The sequence below is a fragment of the Python bivittatus genome, unplaced genomic scaffold (assembly GCF_059951505.1).
Source record: "Python bivittatus isolate LINGU-HERP-01145 unplaced genomic scaffold, Pbiv_v1 ctg000140_np1212, whole genome shotgun sequence".
Taxonomy (NCBI): Eukaryota; Metazoa; Chordata; class Lepidosauria; order Squamata; family Pythonidae; genus Python; species Python bivittatus.
The window spans coordinates 2,203,031-2,229,358 of NW_028277043.1; the positions used below are offsets into that span (position 1 = coordinate 2,203,031).

A 26,328-nucleotide genomic window follows, 5' to 3' on the forward strand; every position below is an offset into this window, starting at 1 on the left:
GTTTATCCCCAGCTGGTGCATCCAATTTCCAATGTGGACTCTATCTTAGCAGACTAAGCATAAGGAAGAACCCCACCCAGGACAGAGTTACGTTAGCCTATTTAAACTACAGGTTGAGTGTCTTTCCAATAGCTTTATTTGACTCCTAATCCAGCTCGACAAGTTTGACTGGTACACTGCTTTAAGACTAATAAGGCCTGAATGCAACCGGAGCTATTAATATCAAGCTAAGTAAGGGTTGGAAACACTTTCTAAGCAGAGACATCCGATTCTGCCTTAACTGGATGGGCTTCGTAAAACTTGCACAGCCAGCGTGGTGCAAGAATTCTCTTTCCAACCTCCAGCAATGAAAGCACTAGTTTAGCCAGGCAGGAAAAGTTCAGATTTCCTAATCCAATTTTCAAGTGGAAAAAGTCATCCGTTGTTTTTTGAGCCCTGACCCTGACAGCAGTGTTTTATTTTACCCAGAGACTTCGTTCGATATGGGACGAACCATCTGGGGGTGTGGGAGAAGTTCTCTAGAAAATCCTCTTTCATACCAACAAACTCTCCAATAGATATCTGGAAAAGGCTATTCTGACAGCTAGTTTTCTTTGGGTGGGGAACATATGGAAAGAGTGCGAGGATCATGCCGTCACGGGGCCCCACCTGCAATCTGCAGTGTCATAGAAAGGGGCTAATTATATAGCACAGTGGGAAAGACTTGACTGTGACTAGTAAAAGGCCAATCCATACAAATGTTTTATGCCTTTGCTCTGCTGTCTGGAACGGAGAATTCCTGACAGCGTTCCAAGTGAGGCATCTACCTCCTGGGGTTGTGAGCAGCGTGAAGAGCTCACCAGGAAAGAGAGTGAAAAAAAAAAAAAGACTCACTGGCGTCGGAAACTACGAGAATCCATCTCTATGGGAAGAGAGAAGGGAAGCAAGAGAAATATGTAGCCAGCAAAAGATCGCTGCTTCTGCAGGGACACTCAGTGCTTGAAATAAGAAATGTGTTGTATCAGCAACAAAGATCTGGCATGAGCAAATTCCTGGAAATCTTGCAACTGTGAAGTCCTGATGACACTGTCCTCTGATGAGTAGAGGCAGGCTCTGCGCCATTTTTGGAAGAGCCTTAGGATGGACATAAGGGAAGACTTTTCTGAGACATGCAAATAGGAGTCCTAAGACGGGAGTTTACAATGAGTGTCATTTCCTTCTCCTGCCTGAGACGTGAAAACCATCTCGGCGACATGTCCAATGACCCGTCCATCCTGTGCTAGATGAACTTGGTTGGCTTGCAGTCAGAGACTGCAAAAATGGGTGGGGTTCACCTGCGTAGGCCCCAAGTCATCGTGCAGACTTGCCACGACGGAGCCTTTCAGTGAGATAAGAGCTAGTCGGAAAGCACTTCTGAAACATCGTTACTCAGCCAAGTCACAAGTCACTGATACAATCATATCCTTCCTGTTTACTTGGCCTCCATTCCTCTCCCCTTTCTGTGTTATTTTCTCTGTGCCTAGTTTTAAATGGGAAGTGCCTTGAGAACACAGAGAGCATAGGCTATGTAAAAGGTAACATGCATAGACCTGCTAACGAAATAAGTAAATAAAGAAAAGTGTGTGTGTGTGTGTGTGTGTGTGTGTGTTGGGGGGGGCGACTTCCAAAAGCTACCGCACTGTGCTGCCGTTATAACAATGAACATATTCTAACGTGGCTTGACTTCTCCAGAAAAGCATTACCATGGTGAGAGGACGGCCATGCCACCACGCAAGGTCACAGAGATAAGAATTTCACATTTGCTCACAGACCAACGCTGAGGAAGGAACCGTATTTGCAGCCTCCTCCCCTTGGTGAGGCATTTTGTGGAGATAAATAGAAAAGGGAAGGGAAAGTATGTTGCAATCCCCCGCAAAGAGCGCAATGGGAGTGCATTGAAGAGTAATAAAGACAGCATGGCAAGCCAGGGCTTTGCAAGAAAACAGAAGGCTGGAGAGATACCGCAGACTTCATGCCAATCAATGCACCCTGAAACAGTTTTGCTTAATATTTGACTGGGTTTTTTTTAAAAAAAAAAAAGAAAGGAAAAGATGCTCGTGGGCCATTCCAAAACGTGCTTGCGTGATGGCATTTGATTCGGCTCTAATAAACGCTGCGGACAGGGACGGCTGACTTTTCCTTAAACTGGGACATGTGGCATGGAAGCATTTTGCTCTGCGCTGCTTGCGCAAAGGCGCCACATGGCCTGGAAGATAAAAGCCCTCCCACGGGGCGCCTGGCACACAACCTGCATACCAAAAGCTGTTGCTAGGCAACAGTGGGAAAAGGATCCGAGGTGGGCCTCTCCCGTCATGCTCTGCGGCCTGCCTTGCAAACAATTCGGGCCACGTAGGCAAGCGAGTGGAAATTTACCGCAGTCCTTTCTCTTAAAGGACCAGGATCTCCTTTCTGGTCACGCTGCAATGTTTTCTGCTACGCTGCTTTTCTGCAAGAAAAGCCACCCTACGTCTTGCTCGCACGACCAACACGTTGCATTCCGAAAGTATTCAGACCCCCTTCACTTTTTTCAGTCTTGTTATGTTGCAGCCTGAGACTACAATCGTTCACATTCGTTTTTTTCCTCATTATTCTACACGCAGTACCCCATAATGACAAAGTGAAAACAGAATTTTAGAAATGCTTGCACATGTATGAAAAAGGAAAAACTGAAATATCACATTGGCATAAGGATTCAGACCCTTTGCAACAACAGTTGAAATTTAGCTCCGGTGCCTCCCATTTCTCTTGATCGTTGCTGAGCTGTTTCTACACCTTGACTGGAGTCCACCTGTGGTAAATTAAATTGACTGAACATGATTTGGAAAGGCACACACCTCTCTATGGAAGGCCTCACAGCTGACAATGCATCCTGTATCAGAGCAAAAGCCATGAGGTCAAAGGAACTGCCTGCAGAGCTCAGAGACAGGATTATTGCAAGGCACAGATCTGGGGAAGGCTACCAAAAAATTTCTGCTGCACTGAAGGTTCCCAAGAGCACAGCGGCCTCCATAATTCTCAAATGGAAGAAGTTTGGCATAACCAGGACTCTTCCAAGAGCTGGTCACCCGGCCAAACTGAGCAATCGGGGGAGAAGAGCCTTAGTAAGAGAGGTGACCAAGAACCCGATGGTCATGCTGACTGAGCTCCAGAGATCCTGTGTGGAGATGGGACAAAGTTCCAGAAGGACAACCATCACTGCAGCCCTCCACCGATCAGGGCTTTCTGGCAGAGTGGCTAGATGGAAGCCTCTCCTCAGTGCAAAACACATGGACGCCCGCTTGGAGTTTGCAAAAAAGCACCTGAAGGACTCCCAGACTGTGAGGAACAAGATTCTCTGGTCTGATGAAACCAAGATTGAACTGTTTGGTCTCAATTCTAAATGTTATGTCTGGAGGGAACCAGGCACCGCTCATCACCTGCCCAATACCATCCCAATGGTGAAGCATGGTGGTGGCACCATCATGCCGTCGGGGTGTTTTTCAGCAGCAGGGACTGGGAGCCTGGTCAGGGTTGAGGGAAAGCTGAATGGAGCAAAGGACAGAGATATCCTCAATGAAAACCTATTCCACAGTGCTCAGGACCTCAGACTGGGCTGAAGATTCACCTTCCAACATGACAATGATCCTAAGCACACAGCGAAGACAACACAGGAATGGCTTAGGGACAACTCTGTGAATGTCCTAGAGTGGCCCAGCCAGAGCCCTGACTTGAACCCTATTGAACATCTCTGGAGAGACCTAGAAATGGCTGTCCATCGACAGTCCCCATCCAACCTGATTGAGCTTGAGAGGATTTGCAAAGAAGAATGGCAGAAAATCCTCCAATCCAGGTGTGCAAAGCTTGTCGCGTCATACCAGAAAAGACTCAGGGCTGTAATTGCTGCCAAAGGTGCTTCAACAAAGTACTGAGTAAAGGGTCTGAATACTTAAGTACGTGTGATATTTCAGTTTTTTCTTTTTAATAAATTTACAGGCATTTCTAAAATTCTGTTTTCACTTTGTCATTCTGGAGTACTGAGTGTAGATTAATGAGAAAAAAATGAATTGTAGTATCAAGCGGCAATATAACAAAATTGAAAAAAGTGAGGGGGTCTGAATACTTTCGGAATGCACCGTACGTCTTGCTAGTGTGACAAATAGCTGAAGGGGAGCATTGCCTCCTGAATGGGCTTCTTGTTTCATTTCGTTTTGTTTCGTTAGAACAAAACCCAGAAAACAAGCCAAGAGCGTTGCAAAGCGTCGTGGCGATTTACGCATATTGTCACAACTCGAACTACGGGTAAGGCTAACTAGTTGGAAAAAGGAACAATGGGCATTTATTTGCATGGATCCACAGCTGGGCTTTTGCACAAAGGCCTGAAAGCACACTTGAATCTCTCCCGCCACACACATGAACGTGGTGCGAGTGTAGTTGGTGATTGAGCTTCAGAAATCCAGGCCACCAGTAGGTGGCGGAAAAGTAGCGTCCCTTGGCTGCCATCTGGTGGTCATTCATATTTGTGCAACCCTTATATGGCATCCCTCATAAGACAGGCTTTAATTAAACGAGAACTGGAGGCGATGTTGGCTTCACTTTGAAATGACCCACAGAGCAAAATTAGGTAAAGTCTTGGGCAGGCAGTGCAATGGAGGATGGTAAAACAATTCACATTGGATGGGTGGCAAATGAGGACAGATTGCCTGAAAAATATTACTGCATTGCTGATGAGTGAAATTTTTACCAAGGTTGCTTGGCCAGAAGTGATCTTGTCAGCTCCTGCCAGGGAGATGTTCTTGATGTTCATTAGCAAATGCGGACAACTCCTTTAGGTGATACAGTGAAGAAGATTAAATAAGGATCTAAGGCTACCAGAAGCGGGCTGCAAACATCGGGACGTCCACTCGTTGGCAACAAAGAAATACAGAAAATTCTAAATTTTTTGCTGCCATCAAATCATGTTGTATTTTGCAATCCCAGTTGGATAGTCCTGAAACTGACAGTCAAACACCTTCATCTCTCTACCTTTCTCAACAAGCAGTATGATTCACTGCAGCTCCTGTCAACTTTACTTGTCAAACATTCAATATAGTTTGGCTTACTGTCAGGAGCTAAATTCACGCTCGGTGAAGTGGTCTGACGAAGATCTTGCCTGAAATAGTAACCTATCTGCAGCATTTTAAAAAAGAACCTCAGTTTCCCCTGGGCTGCATGGCAATATCAAATACAAACTCCAGTTCAAAATCATCTTTTAAATATATGTTGACCAGCTGTCAACAAATATACACTGCACCTCTTTTGCTTTGAAGGAAAGTAGCCCAGATGGCTCCCCGATCTGGTGCAGCTGCCTTTTCTTTTCCTGGTTAAGCAAACTTCTTAGAAACAAGAATATGTGGTTTGGCTTTTATCTCTCTAGAAAAAGGTGTTTAATCTTTCTATTTACAGTGCACTGCTCTTGTGCCTTTAAACAACAAGTTTCTAAGCAGAAGTGCTTCAGGGAGCTTTCCAGCAGAAAGAGCAGAAGTAACTAGTAACCACAACTACAGCAAGGCTGGGTTTCCACGAATTGGAGGAAGTGAAATAAGGTATATTTCCATCTAGAGGAGACATGGAAGGAAGCACCACCCTTAAATTCAAAGCCTAAAATTACTAAATTGCACTGGTGTGTGCAGATTGAGTTGCCCACCGTCCTGCATCTGTGCGCTAAGAAAAGCAAGGTGGATTGAATCTCACCGTCCTGTTCCTAACAGCACAGGAGTTTGTGATGAGGGGAGTGACTCCCCTCTCTGTGAGCCATCTTCAAAACCATCTGCCTCTCCAATTCTAGAACGAGAGTCAAAGGCAGATGGACGCTGGCTCCGTTTTGGGGTATGAAACTCACTAGGTGCATGTCAAACAGCCGTGCCATCTGTCCCACGTGCAAGACAATATACCTTGAGTGGTTTTGCTCAATGTTGTGTCTGCAACGACAGTAGAACAGCTTTGGGTGATCCTCCCTGCACAACTGATGTAGTTCCTTGAAGAGATGCTTTGCCTGTTGTCTGGTCCAGGGGCACCCAACTTCTACTGCCTTGAGGGTTGCACCAGGCATGTCACAGGTGGCATTCCCAAAGGGGTAGAACCAAGGCTGATATGGGAAGGGGGTTTCAGGAGTTGTTTGGGGAGAAATAGATGCCTTAAGCACCTGTGTGGCTCAACACACGCCTTTTGCCCCCTAATGAAAATAAAAGGCATCATTTTGGGGGAGGCTCTGGCTCCAAAAAGGGGGTGCTAGTGAGCATTGTGAAGTCCCTAAGATGCACTTTTTACATCTCTGCTCCAAGCAATATTGGAATCTAATTTTACAGAGACCCCAAGCTGGTCAATCTCGTAATTCTTTAATCAGTTTCACAAGAGAAATGAAGCACTCTCCCCACCGTGAACGTTCATGTGTTTTATGAGCATTGTAATTGCCACAAGGATGGGATATAATGCCCATATGGATCTGCCTATAGCCTCTCCTTAGTAATTTAATCAAATATTAATTTAATATACATATTAATTAAGCATATGTATATTTTTACAGTTGGTTAACAATGGCTTCAAGAAGTAAAACACCTATTTTTATGATGCGTAGCTATGTTTTGGCAGAGGTATATCACATTATATATAAATGTGATACGTCATATATCATAATTATATGAAAAATTGAAGATATATAGTATATATATCATATTTATATGAAAAATTTAAGAGACCTGGCATGCAAGATCATCAAGCAAAGGTGCTCATCATATGGATTATGCATTATATGCATTATATGCATTATGCATACAGGATATGCATTATCATCTCAAGGTATTGTTTGCAAGCATAGCTATAAAAGCCACCTGAAAAACTGGCAATCCAATCAGGGTCCTTGATTTTGTTTCTATTGCTGTTTCTTTAGCATCACCCGTCTGTGTTGAAAATGGATGTGTTATGGTTAGGATTCAACCTATGGGCTGCTGGGCGCCTCAGTGGGAATCAGAGGATTCTCAAGGGAGAAACCACAGAGAAACAATGTAAGCCCAGGGTGTCTTTGATCCTGAAAGACACTTCAGAGATATTATCTTATTCTCTCTTATTGTGGCTCTGCATCAGATGGCTGTCTGGAGCTGACATTCAGGTTCATTTTCTATTTATTTTTAAGGCTGGCACCTTCCATCAAGACAACTCAGAGATGGAGGATGACTCAAAATCTGCCGGATCAACTCCGCCAAGTTCTTTGGGAGTGCCAGAAAGTTCATTCTGTGCAAATGGCCAGCAACTGGTATGGGGTGCAGGGAGGATCTGGCACCAGTTGTGAATCAGTATGTTCAGAAAGCAAATTTAGACATTTCCTTTCTTTCTTTTAATTATTATATGCCTCCGCTAGGCAAATTTTCATGTACTCCCCACAAAGGCTGGAAATTGCACTGTCAGTTTTCAGCAATAATAGAGAAAAGAAAAAGGTCCCAGTGGGCCTGTATATGTTCCTAAGGCTGCATGTTGCCCACTTCCATTTGTACATAGATATCGTCACTAGCCAGTCCCTGACTATCTGCCACTGGAAATAGTTCCAGGAATGCTTCGGACATATCTCTTTTTCACACCATGTGTGTTGTTCCTGTTCCCTTCTGAGATGACTGTGCATTAGACCTCGCAGTCATCCCACCAGAGTGGTAGGAGCACATCTTCAGACCCATGGAAATGTCCATGTCATTTATAAGGACTCCATAATTTATAAAGACTCTTGGCAGGGAGGTCATCCAAAAAACAGGCCTATCATCTCTGGGCTGCAAAGCTCCAGAGGGCAATTGGATGGAAGGAAAGGGGTAAGGAATTTTGCATCCCTTTGCTGGTGTTTAATTATTGCCTTGAGTTTTGCAGCCCAGGTGTGGCAGGCCCAGCCCAAGAATCCTGGCTTGTTTTGCCATTAGGCAGAAAGAAGCAAACATCTTAGCCAGTAGATGCAGGGAAATGCAGTGTGATGGAGCTATGATTTTCATTCCTTCATCATGCCCAGCAACATCTGAGCTGGCCTGCTATCTTTGTAGGTCATCCATGGTGAGATGAAATTCAGCTGCCAATCTCAGTGACCTCTGAGCACAGAATGTTGCATTAGTCTGTGCTAGCTAAAAAATCAGAAGGAGGCTGGTAGCCCCTTTTCCAACTATCATTTGATTAAAAGGCATACACTTTCTTCAGCTACAGCTCATTCGCTCAGATGCAGTGGAGTGGCCAGACTGATTTAGGATTTAAATTGGGATCAGGGAGAGAGGAAGGAGGGGAAGCCAGGTAGGTTCGTCAACCTCTCACTCAATTGTGCTGGCCAAATTTCTCTTTTCCAAGATGGTGTCTTTGAAATCCGTAATGGAGTGTCCTGGAAGATAGAAATGCTTTGATTCTTTGCCAGCCCAACCGAGTGAGAGATTTGCTGAACTCACATACTGTACCTCAAAAGCTTTCAGGCTATCTCTGAAGGTCTCAGCAAACAACAATGGATTTTTAACACATTACATTTGCTAGTTGATCAGGTCTTCCATATAACCAGCATCTGCATAACCTGCCTTTGTCTCCCCCTTCTTCCCTCCCCATCCCAATTTAATTCCAACATCATTTTAGCCACTCCATGCCTCTGATGAAGTGAGCTGGTGCTCACAAAACCTTATGCCCTGAAAAAATGGTTAGACTGAAAAAGGGCTAAGGGCTCTCCTAATTTTGAATGTAGAGCAGACATCACCAAACTCCATATTGTTCTTTATTAAGGCAGCAAAACATCTTGAGATGGTCCTCTGTGGACCCCAGTCAAATTCCATGCAGAGGGAGGATGATCACTGTGTAAACCCCCGCCATTTGGGAGGACCAGAAATGAATGTACACAAAGTTTCAGTTTTTACCCAGTTTTGCAAAGCCAGCATGTTGTTCTTTCCCTTTTTCTTCTCTTCTAGATGAGGGAAACTCACACATACTGCCAAGCTCCCCACTGCAGGGGAGAAAGCCACGCAGGAGAACAGCTACTGCCACCCAGTGGAAAATTAAACCGAGCCTCTGAAAATCTCTGTGCAAGGTAGAGAAGCCATTTCGTAAGCTCCTGTAGTGCGCCCAGGATTGGTCCAGCATCAGATATCCAAGATAGGCAGAAGAAGTTAATATCATCCATTTCCAAAGAAGAGTGTGATTTTTTTTTTAAAGTAAAACTTCAAAATTTTACAAGAGAGTGCACTCAATGAACTATTCATTACAGTGATTTACTCAGGGCAGGGGAAAGAATCAGATCAATCAATCAGTCGGCATTCAGCAATATGTAACGTGTAACTTCACTCAAAATAAGAATGATTACTAGAATTTTGCTCAGGGGATCTTGCGGACTCATGCAATCATCAGTTCTTGCCATTGATCATCTAGGCTCATTAGATTTAACTACATCAACAGAGATGTTGGGGTTACCGATTCAGTAATGAGAATTATTTTCAAAGAGCGGGGAAATCCAACCGTTAAATGTTACTGATGAAAGACCGTCATGGCTGGGCTAAAGTTCTGCAAAGTCAGAATTTAGCCCCTTGTTTCCATCTCCATTCTTGCCATGTTGAATGCAGAGGTTCTAAAACAGATTTTTCTGGTGTTCCTGGAATAGCAGCTGAGCTGTCCATCATGCAGGGTTTCTCATCCACTGGATTCCCAGTTGCGCATAGAATCCAGCTTCACACAGAAGCAAACGTCAGACAGTTGCCACTAATTATAGCAGGGTCAAAGACTGAGGTGGAAAGATGGGTACACTTGGGAATATCAAAGCGGAATCAGGGACCCTTTTCTGACAACCATTTAAGTGGGTCAATAGCAACACAAAAAAGGGGTAATTGAGTCAGTCAACTAACACCAGAAAGTTAAATTTAGCCCCAAGCTGATTAAATCATACTGTAGAAGGTAAAGAAGTTCACTGTGACAGAGATATGCTGGAAATATTACCTACGCAAAAGGGTGTGAAGCATTTTTTAAGTCCAGAGCAATGAGATAACATTTGGAAGCAGATCAGAGAGATGTCTCTCTAATTTACTGGAGTATAAGAAGGAGGGAAAGCCCAGCACAATCAGACTTGCACGATTCTATTATTAGAGCCCATTTCAATCAGCTGATCTATTCTGCCCACCCAGTCCCTCCAAGGAAAAGAGCTAGAGAGAATGAAAAGCAAGTTCTCCATTGCAGAACCAAGGCCCCACTCCTTGTGATGGAAAGCTGACTTTCTGGCAGTGAGTTCTCTGCTGCCAGAACCATGTTCTGACTCAAAATCTGGCTGGGTTACAGGGCTGTCGAGGAGGAGTGGGGTCAAAGAAGTCAAGATGGTGGCTATGATTGAAGCTACACCCTATTTATTTGCACTGAGGGCACAACACATGTAGAAAAGGGGTGAGGCTTTGATTGTCACTGCCATTTTGACCATCCATCCAATGGATAACCCTGCTGGTCTAGGTAGCTTATAAGAACAGGGTCAGTGTGACAGTTTCTTTACCCCTTAGCTTAAGCTTAAATATTCTTATTTATTAGGTTTAACGTATTAATAGGGCTTATGTGACACTTTGCAAATTGTCAGATGGTTCTATTCCAGTTCTGAAAGTTCCAAAGAGACAGTATTATGTTCCGTATTAAAGAAACTTTAAATAATGTGGAATGGAACGATCACAATAAAGGGAGCAAATAAATGCTGATGCACAGAAGGTCTGGGGGAAGAAAACTCTGAAAAATAATTGTGGAGTCCTCTTGTGGTAAAATATGTCACTGCACTGCATTTTACTTACTTTTTTATTTACTTACTTTCTTCGATTTATGTGGTTCCCCAGCAATCTGACGGCTGAGTTTAGGCAACTTTCCAACCTAACCCACATTTTGAGTTAGCAAAATCACATCAAAACACAAAGCAACCAAATGGTTCAAATGTTCTCGAGGTGCTCAATCGTTAATAAACTAATGTTTTATTCACATGTGTGTGAATGTAGCTGCTACTTTTAATTTTCTGCTGGTCAAAGATTTGTACGAACACAGCCATTTTCTTGGGACAATCTACAAAACTGAGAACAATGTGATGGATAATACAATCGGTTGTACTTCAGTGCAACTAGGCAACATCAGGATGAAAGGGCTGAGATGAGAATGGAAATATTTTGCAAGCAAAATTCTCCAAATGTTCATTTATTTAAAAAAGAAAAAAAAAGAAAGGAATGCAAATTATTACGTTATTGGTTGCCTTATTCTTTATCTGTAGGATTTTAAAACTATTTTTTTTAATAATTCTTTCCAAATTCAGAATGTGATATCTGGTGCTGCCAGGCTAAAATACTGTTCTGGGAATGCTCAAGAATATTCAGATCAGGGTTATTCTGGGCAGAAAAAGAAAAAAGGAAATAGTAAGACATTACTTTTCAGATCTATCGCTCCAAGCCTAAATTGATTCTACTTGTTACTTCTTAATGCTCATAAATTATCTGGAATTACAGATGATAGGTCATGACATCAAATTGTTTCTGATGGTTAAAAGAAAGCTATTAAAATGGCAACTATGTTTCAGTAGGCAGTGCATGAAAAATGCACATTGTGGCCCAAAAAATCTCACTTCCCCATACAAAGTAATGGGGATTCAGGCTAGTGTGCTTGATTAGGGAGGGGATCTTCAAGCTGTAGTAAAGAATGCAACGAGAACACAGTGTGAAAAGGGGGAAAATGTCGCTAGGAAAGAAACTGGAACCGAAAATAAGTTGGTGTCACAAAAACGAGGAATATATTTATAGTGTGACTACACTGGAACACTGCTCAGATGTTCAGGGCCCCCAAATTCAAAAACATATTGTATGGGGGCAACCAAAATGATCAGGGTCTGGAGTATCTCCCACTAAGGAACAGCTACAGATTTGGAGCTTTTATGCTTAGCAAAAGGATGAGTAGAAAATGAAACATAATGCAAATACTATGAGAAAAGTGGATATGAAGAGGTTTTTCTCCTTCATAATATTAGAACTGAAATCATCCAGAATCAGTGGCATCTGAAAAGGTGTGTGTGTGTGTGTGTGTGTGTGGGTGTGTGTGTGTGTCAAAAAGTCAAAAGGGTGGCCACAATTACCCTTTCTTGACACCCCACCCTCTATGGACATTCTGGTTCAGGTTAGTTAAATACTAGGAGAATCAGAACAAAACTAAGTATTTCCTCCCACACTTCCTTTTGTGGCCTTCATGTAGCTACCAACTTGGGAGAACAATTTTCACCAAACCAGTTAGTCTGTGACTGCATTTGCACATTATGCAAAGCCCGGGGTCATTTTCTGTATCCTAGCATGCTTTGTGTATCTAGCCCTTTTAGCTAGTTTATGGTTCAATATATTGTACAAATCCAGAAGATGGATTCATCCAATAAACAGATTAAGTATCTCTAGATCTGCACCTTGGACTCAACCATAAGGTGACTGTATAGTTTCAGTGTGGTGAACTGCAGTACAAATAGCTCACCCTCATGGTATGTTCCTATGTTATATGAACTCAGCCACTGTGGCTTATTCAACAAACCATGATTGAAACAAACCATGCCTTAGTAGAATCTGTGAATTCACTTACAAGTAACAGACTGCTAAACAGCATCAATGCAACATGTCCTGGTGTCCCCAGCATGTCCTCGTATTCATGGACATGTGATTAACTTTTGTTGGACCAGGATTTTGAACTTTATCAGCTTTTGACCTGATTTGGTCTCAGGAGTCTTATTTGTATGGAAAGCAAGCCTTTTCAGGAAAAGTTGAAGAAACTGGATATGTTTAACTTGGAGAAGAATAAAATGAGGGCATTGTGAATTATAAAGGGACAAGATTTGTTTTCCACTGTCTTCTGGAAACGTAGATGACCTTGAGTCAGCCCTGGTGGTTTCATGTGGGCTTCTTGGCAAAATCCACAACATGGTTTCTTCCAGCATGTTTTTTCAACTGCCTAGGATAGCCTGCTTACCCTCTAATGCTGAGATATCCTAAAGATCTCTCTTCCAATCTGGCCCAGCTTAGCTTCTTTCAAGATCAGTGGAAGCTATTGAGATGTTGTCCCCCTGCTCTGAAGCTGTCCTTCAAGGCAAGATTGTCTCTGCATATCTACTCAGAAGACCACATATTGGTTAGGCAATATGACAGCCTTCTCAATGGCAAGACCAGTTCCATAGTGGGGCAGAGAATAAGGGTTCTCCCTTGCTATACATCTTCAAGCAGAGGCTGGACAATCATCTTTGGAGATGTTCCAGCTCCAAATCTCCTGCAAAAATATGGAAATAGAATATACGGCCTTAAAAGATTTCCCACAAATTTAAGATCTAAGGATGGTGCAGAACCAATTATAGGAAATTCATTTATGGGAAAAGCTCTTGACCTCTGCCTGCCACGAGGATGTTAAAAAAATTGGCAGATCTGCATCTAACTTCTGACTGGTCATCTTGCTAAGCTTGAAATCCCAAATATGGCTCCAATTCACCTATCAACTTCTCCTTTGATACATACCAGGCTCCCTGGCCTGCCTGGCTATTTTTATTAACCTGAATGCAGCCTAGAGTTACTTCAGCAAATGAAGGGGAGGAAGGGAGGGAGGGAGGGAGGAGGAAAGCATCTGTAAATCAAAGCACTCACCTTGAGCATCAAATGTAGGGTTATGTAACTTGGACCACTTTCCTCAATAGATAAATAAACAAGTATACTGTAATGTTTTTGACTCATTTGTTTAATTGGATTCTCTTTATCTGGTTTTAGGACTTGTGTGGAGAACAGATCACATTTTAGCTCATATTTATGCACACCTATTGAGAATTCGAAAGGGTTCACAAACTTTTAAGCACTGCTGCATTTGAATCTTTGAACTGGACATGAAGTTTGAAGCCAGTTCAGCTGAATCCCTGAATCAGATCAAGTTTCCAAATTAAGCAGGAACACCCATTTGAATCTGACTCAATTTGAATCTCAAAATCAGTTTGAAGCTTTTAATCAAAGAGTCAAGCTATTATTCAAAGCTATGAATCTTTCAATCTTCAAACTGAATAGGACCATCAAGGTGTGGAATCAAATCAAATGTGTCTGAGTTGATCTGGCAGTGTAAAAACTTTTTTTTGTTTCCAACCAAATTGATATTTGGAATTAAGGCACTGGATCAAATTGGAGCAGAACCAACACACCCATCTGATGTTATTCTGCACAGTTCTGGGTGCTTCCTTAGGAATTAAAATGGGAAGTGGTTGCAACCCAATTATTTCTCCCCCACCCTGCCTACAACACACATTATCTGGCTGATTTTTTGCAAATGAAAATGTTACAGGGATCAGATGTGCAAGGGCCCTGGCATTTCTTCCTGGCCAGTTCATGTCCTATTAGTCAGACTTCCTGCCATTTTTTCTAGCAACAGCAATCCCTGTTCTGTGGCGCTTTATCGTTCTCGCAGCTTGCAATCTCAGGAAGGAAAACATTCCATGGTAGCCGCTGGCCTCAGGCTAGGTTTTTGACAGATCAGCGCTCTGTCAAAAAAAACACCCATTTGCAGCTGTGCTCACGTGAGAACTCCTGCTCTCCCCATCTGCCTCTCTGTCTCCTGGAAAAAGCTTACCCAATTGCAGGTGCCATTTAATGCCGTTGCAATTCTATCCAACAGAGGGCAGCACATGCTCATCTCATTATCCTATGCATCCATGATGAAGTTGACATTTGTGTTTCCAATGCATAATCAGTTGGGGGCTTCTAGGCAGAGAATTCATCACTATCAACCCAAAGATGGGCTGCTCTTTCATCTTTTAGACTGTATTTTTGCCGAAAATGGGGGGGAAAAAGATGGCAGGAACTAGGGGCCATAAACTATGTTCTCTTGTTCTCCTTGGCCCCTTCAAATCAACGTGGCTTAAGAAAGCTACTGACAAAGCCCACGCTTTGGGTTTCTTGATGGACCACCTCTGCTCATGAAGCCTGGAACATGCCAGAAGGGCTCTCAAGCAACGGATCTGGGACATTGACCTTTAGACCAGTTTAAACCTAGTTTCAAGCCTTACCATTTCAGGGGATTCTTGCAAAAGCATCTGTGCCAGCCTCCTGTCTATCATCCATCACAATACTGTATTGAAATTTTGCAGGGCCTTGACCTTAGCCAGGCTGGATGCAGCCTGCTTTGGTGCCTAAGAGGATACCCCTGGGCACCATGTGGGGACGGTTCAATAGAGGCTCTAAGCCAGGGTTCCTCAACCTTAGCAACTTTAAGATGGGTGGACTTCAACTCTCAGAATTCCCCAGCCAGCATGGCTGGCTGGGGAATTCTGGAAGTTGAAGTCCACCCATCTTAAAGTTGCTGAGGTTGAGGAACCCTGCTCTAAGTCATCTGCTCCGTTGGGGTTCCCTTTACAGGAACTCTTGGAAGTCTACCCCACCCTGAACAAATTTCTGGGCAGAGAACACCACGTTTATCTGTCGCTCCACCCGCCTGATGAGAACCCAAGTATATATAAATTGATTTTGTAAAATAAATAAATAAAATACCCTTCCAGGTTGTCCAGTTTTGTGCCTGTGTTTGCTCTACTTGCCTTACTTGTAGCTGAAGATTTGATAAGAACTTTATTATAATGTATTTCAAAATACAATTAAAATACAAAACAGAAAGTACAGCAAAGAGAGAAGATAGAGCTCCAAGAAAAAAGAGAAAAACTAAAATAGCGAAGATAGATAGAAAATTGAAACAGAAAGTGACTTCCGACCATCTCCAGTACAGATATAGATACAAATTAAAAAAAAACACACTCTCTTATCACTAATTAATCCAAGTTCACATTATTTCTATCAACAAAAACCATCTAATCATTAAAGCCCACAATCAAAGCCTCATTTTCTTCCCACACAAGCACGTAATCTAAGAAGGGTTGCCATAAGGAGACAAATTTAAAAACAATATTATCTCTTATTAATGCTGTTAACTTCATCATTTGAGCCAATTCCATTAATTTAATAATACATTCTTCCACTGTAGGTATTTGTGGATCCTTCCATCTTTGCACATATAGCAGTCTTGAAGCTGTGATCATATACAAAAGCAGAACTCCATGTTATTTCTCCAATCCTTTCTCTATCAAACCCAATAAAAAAGTTCTGGTTTTTTTTTTTTTTGAATGTTCACTTCAAGAATCTTTTGAATAACAATGCATATCTGTTCCCAATTTTTTTTAGCCTTTTCACAGGTCCACCAAAGATGATAAAAAGTTCCTTCACCCTGCAAACATTTCCAACAAACATTTGTTACACCAGTGTACATTTTTGATAACCTATCAGGAGTTAAATACCAACGATACATCATTTTATAAACATTTTCTTTTAAATTATAATTCAATGTAAATTTCAAACCTTTATTCCACATGTTTTCCCACTGTTCCAACATAATATTGTATCCAAAGTTTTTAGCCCATTTAATCATACATTCCTTGACTTGAATCTTCTAGATTCATCTGTAACAACATCTTATACATCTTAGCAATAACATGTTCATCATTTGTTGAATCTCAAAATAAGTTGTTTCACTGGCAAATCTATAATTCTTTTTGTCCAACTTGAAACGTTCAAAGGAGTACATATGAGTAAACCAATGACATATAAAGCCTTCCAACTGTAGCTGTTCTCTTGTTTTAAAACTTGGTTCACCCTCCTCAAAATTTAACAAGTCTTTATATTTTAACCACTTCAATTTTCTCTTCTAGTCAATGCTTCCTGAGGTGATAGCTACAGAGGTACATTAAGAGACAATCTTACCTTGCATTTATTCCAGATCCTCAGTAAAGCATTCCTAATATATTGGTTTTTAAAATCCTTATTAACTTTAACTTTATCATACCACAAATAGGCATGCCAGCCAAATCTAAGTTCGTGACTTTCAAGTTGTAATATTTTTTTATTCTCCAAAGTTATCCAACCCTTCATCCAAAGCAAACAACAAGCATCAAAATACAATTTTAAATTAGGCAGACCCAGACCTCCTCGTTCCTTGGCATCTTGTAACAATTTATATTTCATTCTTGGTTTTTTGCCTTGCCAAATAAACTTCGAAATATCTGTCTGCCACTGTTGAAACGGTAAATCTGTAGTCATAATCGGTATAGTCTGAAAGAGAAACCACATCCTAGGCAAAACATTCATTTTAATCACAGAAATTCTCCCCGTGAGAGACAATTGTAATTTCCCCCATCTTACCAAATCTTTTTTCACTTCATTCCAAATTTTGCCATAGTTATTCTGAAACAACATACTGTTTTTAGTTGACAAAATCACCCCCAGATATCTCACCTTTTTTTCAGTCCTGAAGCCCGTCTTACTCATCAACAGATCCTGATTAGGCAAGGTCATATTTTTGATTAACATTTTTGTTTTTTGTTTATCTGCTTTAAGACCCGCCAATGAACCAAATGCCTTCACTTTCTTCATCAGACGCTCAGCAGATTCCAGAGGATCCTGTAGTATCAAAACTAAGTTATCAGCAAAAGCCCTCAGTTTAAAAACCTCTTGTTTGATCATTAAGCCCTTTATTTGTTCATCCCTTCTAATATCTCTATTAAAAATTTCAAGAACCAAAATAAAGAGCAAAGGCGACAAAAGGCAACCTTGTCTTGTTCCTTTTTGAATATGATATGGTTCAGTTAATTCTTCATTCACAATAATACTAGCCTTCTGAGGCATATAAAACTTGTAGTTGAAGATTTGGACTTTCATCTATTTACTTGTATTTTATGTTGCTCTATTTTATGATTATTATTTTAATTATTCCTTACTTTGCATTGTTGTATTTTTATTCCTTGTTATAAAGTTTACATTATATTTTACTACTTGTAGACTGATTTTATATATATATATCCGTCTCTTTCTCTTTCTCTTTCTCTTTCTCTTTCTCTATCAACCTGGCTTTGGACCCAGGCTTGGGGTTAATGTATTGTTGTATTTTGGGGGTCCCTGTTTTGTTCTGTTTTAGTGTCTATGTGATTTTAGGTTATATCTGTTTTTATGGAATTTTTTTTGGTTTTATATGCCACCCAGAATCCATTGGATTTGGGCAGCTATAATTGAATACACACACACACACTTTCTAGGTTTTATTCTGCTGTTTTTCTGGCCTCTTGTCTGTAATAAATTATTTGATTTGACTTTAATGTTACCTTGTCCCAGCCCCAACCTTCTGCAAATGTGGCAAGATAATCGCACAGCAAATATTTGATATGAAAAACAGTTTTGGGGCCTAAGGTTTGAAAATGTTCAGTGCAGATATGAAGGAACTAACCTGTGACTCATGATCAACTTTGAAAGTGCTGTGTTTTGTAAGAACATCAGAGCCTTGCTGGACCCAGGTAAGGGGCCCTCAATCCAGCATTCTAAGCCGCACAATGGACAATCCGGTGAATCTGCAAAACTCACAAACATGACAGGAGAACATTCAACTTTCTTCTACTTCTACTGTTCCCCAGTCAGTGGTATTTAAGGTATGTGATTGGTGCTACAAGGAGTTGTCTACACTACAGTCATCAAGCTAGCATCCATGGATTTCCACTCTTTTAAACCCCACCTTTACTCCACAATCTGTGCACCCCATTTGTTTTGGTTCCTGGTCTTGGATCACGGAAAGATGTTCCTAAGACAATATTGCAAATGACCTGCAGCCCACATCTACTGAAAAAGAGGGTGAAATCTTCTGACTTCCTTGTGCACATTTTTTTGATGGAGCTGGTTAATGTCCAGCCATGAATTTAAAGCAACAGTTGCCCTGTTGTTGTTAGATGATTAATTGCTGTAAAGAAGAGCCAGTTCTTGAATGATAAATGTGAACAGAAAGCCAGGGAAATCCAGCCAACCGTGGTCAGTGGGAGAAGAAACAGCCACTCTTATCTCTGTACTGGTCCATTGGGACCACTTCTATTCTACACCTCTTGCTCTGGCTGATTTTTTTAACCAAAAGGCAGAATCATATAAACATAAATCTACATGCATATACACAAATAAAGAAGAAAGACAGGAACATTCAATATTCTTATGAGTTTGGCTGCCTCCGTTAGCATCAATGGGCCTCCAAGGAGTTTAATGTCTCCTAAATGTCTGAATCAGGCTCCAACATGGAGAATGTGCCCCCCATCCATTTGGGGAAAGGAATGGAAAACATCTCTAGATAGTTCCAATTTGAATTTGAACAAATGCAGACTGCAATAGAGACAACTGGCAGATTATTGAGTATTGTTGTCGTAGGGGAATCAAGATTTGGCTACTTGCAAGAGTTTGTTTCCATTATAATCTGCTTGCCATCGCAAAGGTATGAAAGGCTACGGAATCCTCTTTCATCCTATAGAAAGGTGACCCTACAGCATTATCTTTAGACCTCTATTTTTCAAGAAAATGGGAAGCCTTTATCAAATGAAAAACTTCAGAAAAAGCAAATGGCAAGAATATTCTTTCTACCATGCAGCCTAACATTGGGTTTGCAGAGGGAGGTGGGAATTGCACTCCAGTCCACCTGCATAGCTTCAGGTCGGAGTGGCCTGGGGTAGGGTGCTGAAAGGGTCTGTTACTGCAAATTCATTCTTATTCAGAATCTTCCTTATAAAGAAGATTTTCAGAATGTGAACTATAAATTAATCAAGGGCTGGGGAATGATGGCCCTCAGCTACTGGGAGTTGTAGTTCGGCCACATTCAAGTCTTTTATTTTATCTTTTGACTTTCCAAGTGAGATTCTCCTCTTCTATCAGCCTGATGGCTCAGGATCCCAATCTCAGGACAGATATTGCAGATTTGAGTCTCCTTTTTTTTTTTTTTTACATCTTGTCTTAAACTAATTCCTCCAAACATCACTAAAGCCAGCTCTCGTTCTATTAGACCAAGCTGATTGATTGATTGATTATGTGCCATCAAGTCATTATATAGTGATCCCACTCATTACTTCTGGGCCTCCCAAACTGTGCACCTCTGCTCTACATTCCTATGTGGGACTAGGTCCCACTGAGTTGAATGAGACCTCCTTCTGAATAGGCATCTATAGGACTGTATTGTAAGACCACGGTTGCATTCCACATCGAACATGGGTTAATGAATTAATCCATGCTCAGGATGTGAACTATAAATTAATTAAGCTTGCAGTTTGCACAATGTGCGTGCACACACACGCACACACACATACACTGTCAGCCTTGTGAGGTAGTCCAACCAAGAAGCACACCCAAGAGTTCTAGCTCTATCTTTGTTGTAAGGTTACATTCACAGAATCTTGCAAGTCTGAAAGTACATCTCTCCCCTCTTGCAAGAAACTAGGGAGGATCCCTTCTGAGACGTTTGCAAGACCCCCATTCCTTCTGCAGACTCAGCTGCCTCTTATCTGACCATCGGCTGTGGCTCTTCCCCCTGTCTCCCAAGGTAATACCCACCATTACACACACAATAAAAGAAACAAGGTTAACATTAATCAAACTTAATGTAGACAATAGGTTTGACTAACCTAGCAATACAAATACAGCTGAAATCTCTTTCTTTCAAATTAATGGATTCACTGTGGCTGGACTGTTACAAATGTGTGTGTGTGTAACATATGGATATTAAAAAAAAACAAAAAACCAAGGATGCAATGCCTTTCAGGAATGCAATGTTTTCTGTGTCTACAGTCAAGAGATTCAGGGGGCCCTTTCGTCAAAGAACAACCAGTTCCTGATTTCCCATTCTTAGCAGAAAACAAACCAGAACCCTGAGCCAACTGCAGCAAAATAAGGGCTAGGAATAAGTCATGGTAGGAAGTGATCAAAGTCAAGATGGCGGTCACCACCATGTGATCAAAGCTCTGCCCTTTGTTTACATGTGTCACAATGCACGCAAAAAAGTTAGTGGGTCTTCAATCACATGGTGGTGGCCACCATCTAGACTTTTTTGACCCCTGAGTCATTGCAGTTCTGCTCTCTATGTATACAGGTAGTCCTCGTTTAGCAACCATTTGCAGTTACAACGGTGATGAAAAAGTAACTTTGCAACCAATCCTCACATTTACAACCTTTGCAGGTCTGTAAAGTAAAGGAAAGCTGAAGTCAGATCATAAGCACAGCCGTGGTTTCACTTAGCAACCATTTCACTAAACAACCGAGTTGCCAATCCCAATTCTGTTCACTAAACGAGGACCACCTGTATCTGCATGGTCCAAGTACCAGAAGCCCCTTCTATCTTACATGGCTTCTCAGACAATCTCTGCAGAGCCTCCTTCCCTTCCCTTCCCTTCCCTTCCCTTCCCTTCCCTTCCCTTCCCTTCCCTTCCCTTCCCTTCCCTTCCCTTCCCTTCCCTTCCTCTTATTATTTTTCCCAAGAGCCTCATACGGTAATCTCCCTTCATTTTATCCATCTAAAGTAGTGAGTTAGGCTGACCCAAAGTCACCCTGTGATTTTCTGTGTCTGAGGATAAACACAAAGCTGGATCTCCACAGCCCTCATCCAACCCCTTTAACTGCTATACCCTATTGGCTGTCCAACAGCTTTCAATGTGTCTCCATTTCTCTTCTGCCTCCACCCCCTGGAAATTTGGGCTTAAACTAAACAAACATAGCAACCTTGTTGGACTGGAAAATATGCCCTCCTGAGAGCAGAGTGGGGGGCACAATCACAAAATGGTTCTCATGGGAGAGAACTTAAAAAAAAAAAACAGAACTTTTTTTTAATCCCGCCTTTATTGTTTTTATAAATAACTCAAGGTGGCAAACATACCTAATACTCCTTCCTTCTCCTATTTTCCCCACTACAATAACCCTGTGAGGTGGGCTGGGCTGAGACAGAGGGACTAGCCCAGTCACCCAGCCGGCTTTTATGCCTAAGGCAGGACTAGAACTCACCATCTCCTGCATTTTAGCCTTTACCACTAGACCAAATGGCTATCCTGGTGGACATGGCCCGTCCTTAAGCACCCTTTTGCAAGAAAGTAAAGTAGCCCTCCAAATCATCATCGTCATCGTCATCGTCATCGTCATCATCGTCATCATCATCATCATCATCATCATCATCATCATCATCATCTTGTATGCTGCCCAGCTCAACTCTCAAACTCTCAACCATTCTGGGCAGCTCATGTTCTCCACTGAGACTTTTATGAAGCCCAAGTGCATTGCCGCGCATGACCATGCTGTGCTTGACAAAAAAATAGCCACGTTTTTATTTCGAAATCATTTAAAAGGGTAATTGGGACGGGGGTCCGGTAGGTACCAGGAGAGATCCATGCTCCCACAGCCTTGAGGGCTTCCCATTGCTCATCCCTGGCTTCATCTCTATTCCCCAACTAAAACCAAGCACCTGTACAAGCCACAACACCACCTCATGTTCATTAAATTTATTTGTATCCCTCCCACCGGTTTGCACTGAGACCAAAAGCGCTTGGAGGCAGGCGCCTTTCCCATCTTCCTTTTGCATTTGCTGTGTGACTTTCAGACTGCCCCATCTTGCCGCTGAGCTCCATCCACCCCAAAGCCCCCCTGCTTCTCAGGGCAGCACGGCCATTGCAACGGGAATGCCATTCAGCTTCTTTTGTGTGGGGTCAATCCCCCAAGAGGAGCAATGCATTCATTGCCAGGCAGAAATAAAAGGAAGACTCCCTACTTCCAGAAATAGCTCCATCTCGGAGTCCTTGTGCAACTGGACAATCCATTAACCAAGTAAAAATGAACCACCGGCCGTGAATCTGGCATTGTGAAATGCAAGGCGTTGTATAGCTTCTCCTGCCATTGTCACTTTGGCGAAAGGCGGGAACATTTTTAGCCCTATTGAGAATATTAACTTTGCTTTGAAAGCTCTCTTGCTGAGCTCTGTGGACACAAAGCAGGTGATAAAAGAGAGCGAAGGGCCTTCATCTCCCCTTGCTTTGCAGATACAAAGGCATCGCTTTTTATAGGAAGGAGCTCAAGATGGCCACATTCATGGATCTCATTTATTGACTGTCAAAATGCCTGAACTGCAAAAGTGTGCCAGGGAGCCTGGCTGAGAAAGGAAAAAGACAAATCCCAAACTGGCAGTCGAGTACGGAAAAGATAAAAATCACCATCGTGTAAGTAATGAGGCAGAGAGGCTACAGATAGGAGCACCATCGCTGTAATTGGGAAGAAGAGGATCCATTTCAAAACTCCAGGGAAAGATGAAACGGATCGCAGCCTCGAATGAGAGGCTGGACCGTTCTTTACTGAAGCTGGAACTGTGGGCTAAATGAAAAGTGATGTGAAGAATGAGAAGATAATTAATGTGCATTGTAATCTTCCACTATAAATAGCGGCTGAAGGGTGGGAATTATGTGGATCCCCTCTCCATACCACAAATGAACATCCAGCCATAATAAAGATAAAGCTAGAATAGATAAAGTTAGAATATAAGAGCATAAGTATTGCCCTGCTGGATCGGACCCCTGGCCCATCTAATCCAGCTGTCTGTTCTCACAGTGGCCAGCCAACTGCCCAAGGAAGCCCACCAGCCTCCCAGCAGATGGCCTTCAGAGGCAGTCCCATGCCATCAAGCTAAGAGCCATTGATCCCCATGACTTCCATGAATTGGTCCAACCCTTTTTTGAAGCCAGAGAAGTTGGTAGCCAAAACCACATCTCATGGTACCACACGTCATGGTTGCCTTCAAGTCAGTCTTGATTCCTGGTGACTACACGGACACATCCATGCCGATTTTTAGCAACAGGATGGAACTGCCATTGCCTTCTTCTAGAATACTGTTCAACTACCCAGCCTAGCCTAACATCCTGAAATTTCTTAGCAGTCTCCCATCCAAGGACTGACCAGATCCAACCCTGCTGAGCTTTCAAGATAGCCAAGGTTTTGCCACCTGCTGGGGACCACTTGCAATAGTTATCGGCATCAACTTTGCTAAGAATATCATCAGCAAGTGGAAGGAGGGGAATTTTGGTTGAGATAACAGTGGGGTAGAAATAGTTAAAGTTTCTTTCTCCAGCTGCTGCTGCCTCACAACTTCTATTTACATTTAGATTAGAGTAAGAGTTTGGTTTGTAGAAGCCGGTGTTCTGTTCCCAGGCTTGTTCCCATCTCTCCTCTCTCTGCTCTCAAGAACAAGGGTCAAGGAATGCTATACTCTGAGCTTGGGATGTGGTTAAGAGAAAAAATAACAGGAAAAATAGGTGGGAGACATTTTAGTTTCTAAAAATTCCCATCTCTTTAGAAGAGGTATAGGTTGTGTTCATGCCATACAAAGCCTGCTAATCTTAACCATCTTTTACCAGTAAGCCATGAATGACGGTTGATAAACACATAGGCTGCAGTTGCCTGTGCCAAAATCCAAACCAAACCCATCGCCTTTTGGCTTAGCGTGTTACGTGACCCTTGCCTAAAGCTTAGCAGATATGCACAGGCAGTCTTCAAGTCACCCATGGAAAATCAGGGAGCCCTGAATTGTTTTTGTACAAAGTTGATTTTGTTGCCACACTAAACGGACAGACAGCTTGCTCACAGGTAACACATCTCTTGAAAAAGGTCTTTATGTTCTAGACATCAAAAAAATAAGCAGTGTTTTCTGACTGTCTTGAACATTCAAAGGCTGAGGTGGCCAGGAGCTTGGAAAAGCCCTAGGACTGTTTATGTTCTTTAGAATGGAAGCAATTTTCATCTCCAGCATGGCCCTTTCAAATCTGCAGTGGGATCCATTTATTCATACTGGACAAGTCCCTACTGCACAGAACACTCTTGAAGCACTGTTTGTTCCTCCTCTGAAACAGTCAACTGGAGTAAGTTTGACACTGGAGAGATCTTAAGTAATATCTCAAACAAGACGGGAAAAAGTCTAGGGCAGAATAAATTGCAGGGGAGAAAAGTGCCTCTCACTTAAGCAAGTGCAACTCATATTGGGAAGCTGGGACTAACCCAATTTTTCATGTGATTATATTAGAACAGACTGGGCACTCTGATCCTCAGCATTCAGCTAGAGATCTCCGTTCCTGTGGTGACAGGTGGAAAAAAATGAAATGGCCCGAAGCTCTGAACATCTTTGTCTATTCCCCACTTAGTTGAGTGGTAAGAAGAGCAGGGGGTTCGTTAACTTTGGTTGAGAAGCTGTGGAAAGAACCGTATTCAAGTCCCACTGACACGAGTGAGAAAATTAAACAAATTCCTGGGTGAATGAAGAACAAACACAGCATCTGCCTTGTTTTCAAGGGGTCTGTAACGTTGTGCTAGCTCTTAGTCTGACTCTAGAAAGAAACATGCTCAGATAAACAAGGGTGGGCAACTAATGGCCTGCATATTGAATGGAATCCCGATCTCCACTTTTGCAAAACTCAACTCCTTAAGATTGCATTGCTGAAATTCAGGAGAAAAATGGTCATTTTCTGCAGGGTAGTTCAGCTTTTCATCCATGTCACCGTGCACTGATACCCCCCGTGATCTTTCAAGGCCAGAAAAAGAGAGAGGAAAGACTGGTACTTGACCCTTTTTCCCAATTAAATGTAAATGTAAACGAAGCTGTATCACATTTCGTTTTTGCCCTCGTCCGCCCACTCCTGTTTGCAGTGCAGCACGGCGTTAAAGGCCAAACGCAATCCTTGCCTATGAAAATGTTGTACACCCCTATCTGCTAAGCCCAAACTCACCAACATAGATTACAGCTGACACAATCATAATCCAGGTCACTGATTTAGATGATATTAAAAACTGAGGTTAGGAGTGCAAACGCTTGGAAGGTTGGAGAAAATGCCCTTGAATCTTCTGCTTTGAAGATCTTCTGAAGACCTCTGGCTTTGCTGTAGATAGGACTTATCTCACCACTCTTTCACCTAGGTCAAATGGCTTCAGCAGCAAATCTTGCCCAGTAGTTTTGCTTTGATGTAGTTGGTTCTGTTCTTACCTTGCCTCGTTTGCCAGGAACACCCTTTAATAAATGTCACCGAAGATGCAGCTGGCTGACAAACAATGGAAAATAGCAGAGGTGGATGTATTGGGGGGAGGGGAGAGAAGTGAAGGACCAAGTGTGGGCAGATCCACAGCTCAGCTCACGTGCAGGGCAGGTGAAGGAAAAGGTCCCATTGTATCACCAAAGGCCTTGAGGCCAAGATCAGCAATGCAGGTACGCCATGCACATTTTGTTGAAGTGGGAAAGGGGAAGGACCTTTGGGCTGGAAAGCAGGAGAACCGGTCTGAGAACTTGGCCGGGCATCTGGCCCTAAAAAAGAACAACATGACACACGCAATTTGTCAGGTTTGTTCGTTCTCCATGGGTTGGCATTTCAAGCATGAGTGACGAGGCGAGCCCTGGAGGTGAAACACAACTTCAGTGATTTTAGAGTTGGGTAATTCTGGATGACAACTG

General features: G+C 42.4%; 2 long non-coding RNA genes across 5 annotated transcripts; one reads left to right on the forward strand and one right to left on the reverse strand.

Annotated features, from left to right (window-relative positions):
* The first annotated feature begins 5,486 nt into the window (after nucleotides 1–5,486).
* On the forward strand, nucleotides 5,487–10,020 carry LOC148216455 (uncharacterized). The gene is made up of 3 exons (XR_015795354.1): nucleotides 5,487–5,579; nucleotides 7,166–7,285; nucleotides 8,946–10,020. It is a non-coding gene; the product is annotated as an uncharacterized LOC148216455 (long non-coding RNA).
* A 5,568-nt stretch (nucleotides 10,021–15,588) lies between these two features.
* On the reverse strand, nucleotides 15,589–26,139 carry LOC112543242 (uncharacterized). 4 transcript variants are annotated; one of them, XR_015795350.1, is made up of 3 exons: nucleotides 25,867–26,139; nucleotides 17,310–18,415; nucleotides 15,589–17,126 (listed from the first exon to the last, which is right to left on the reverse strand). It is a non-coding gene; the product is annotated as an uncharacterized LOC112543242 (long non-coding RNA). The 4 variants fall into 4 exon arrangements; XR_015795348.1 differs by having other exon boundaries at nucleotides 25,613–26,139; XR_015795349.1 differs by having other exon boundaries at nucleotides 17,310–18,423; nucleotides 25,613–26,139.
* Nucleotides 26,140–26,328: the final 189 nt, after the last annotated feature.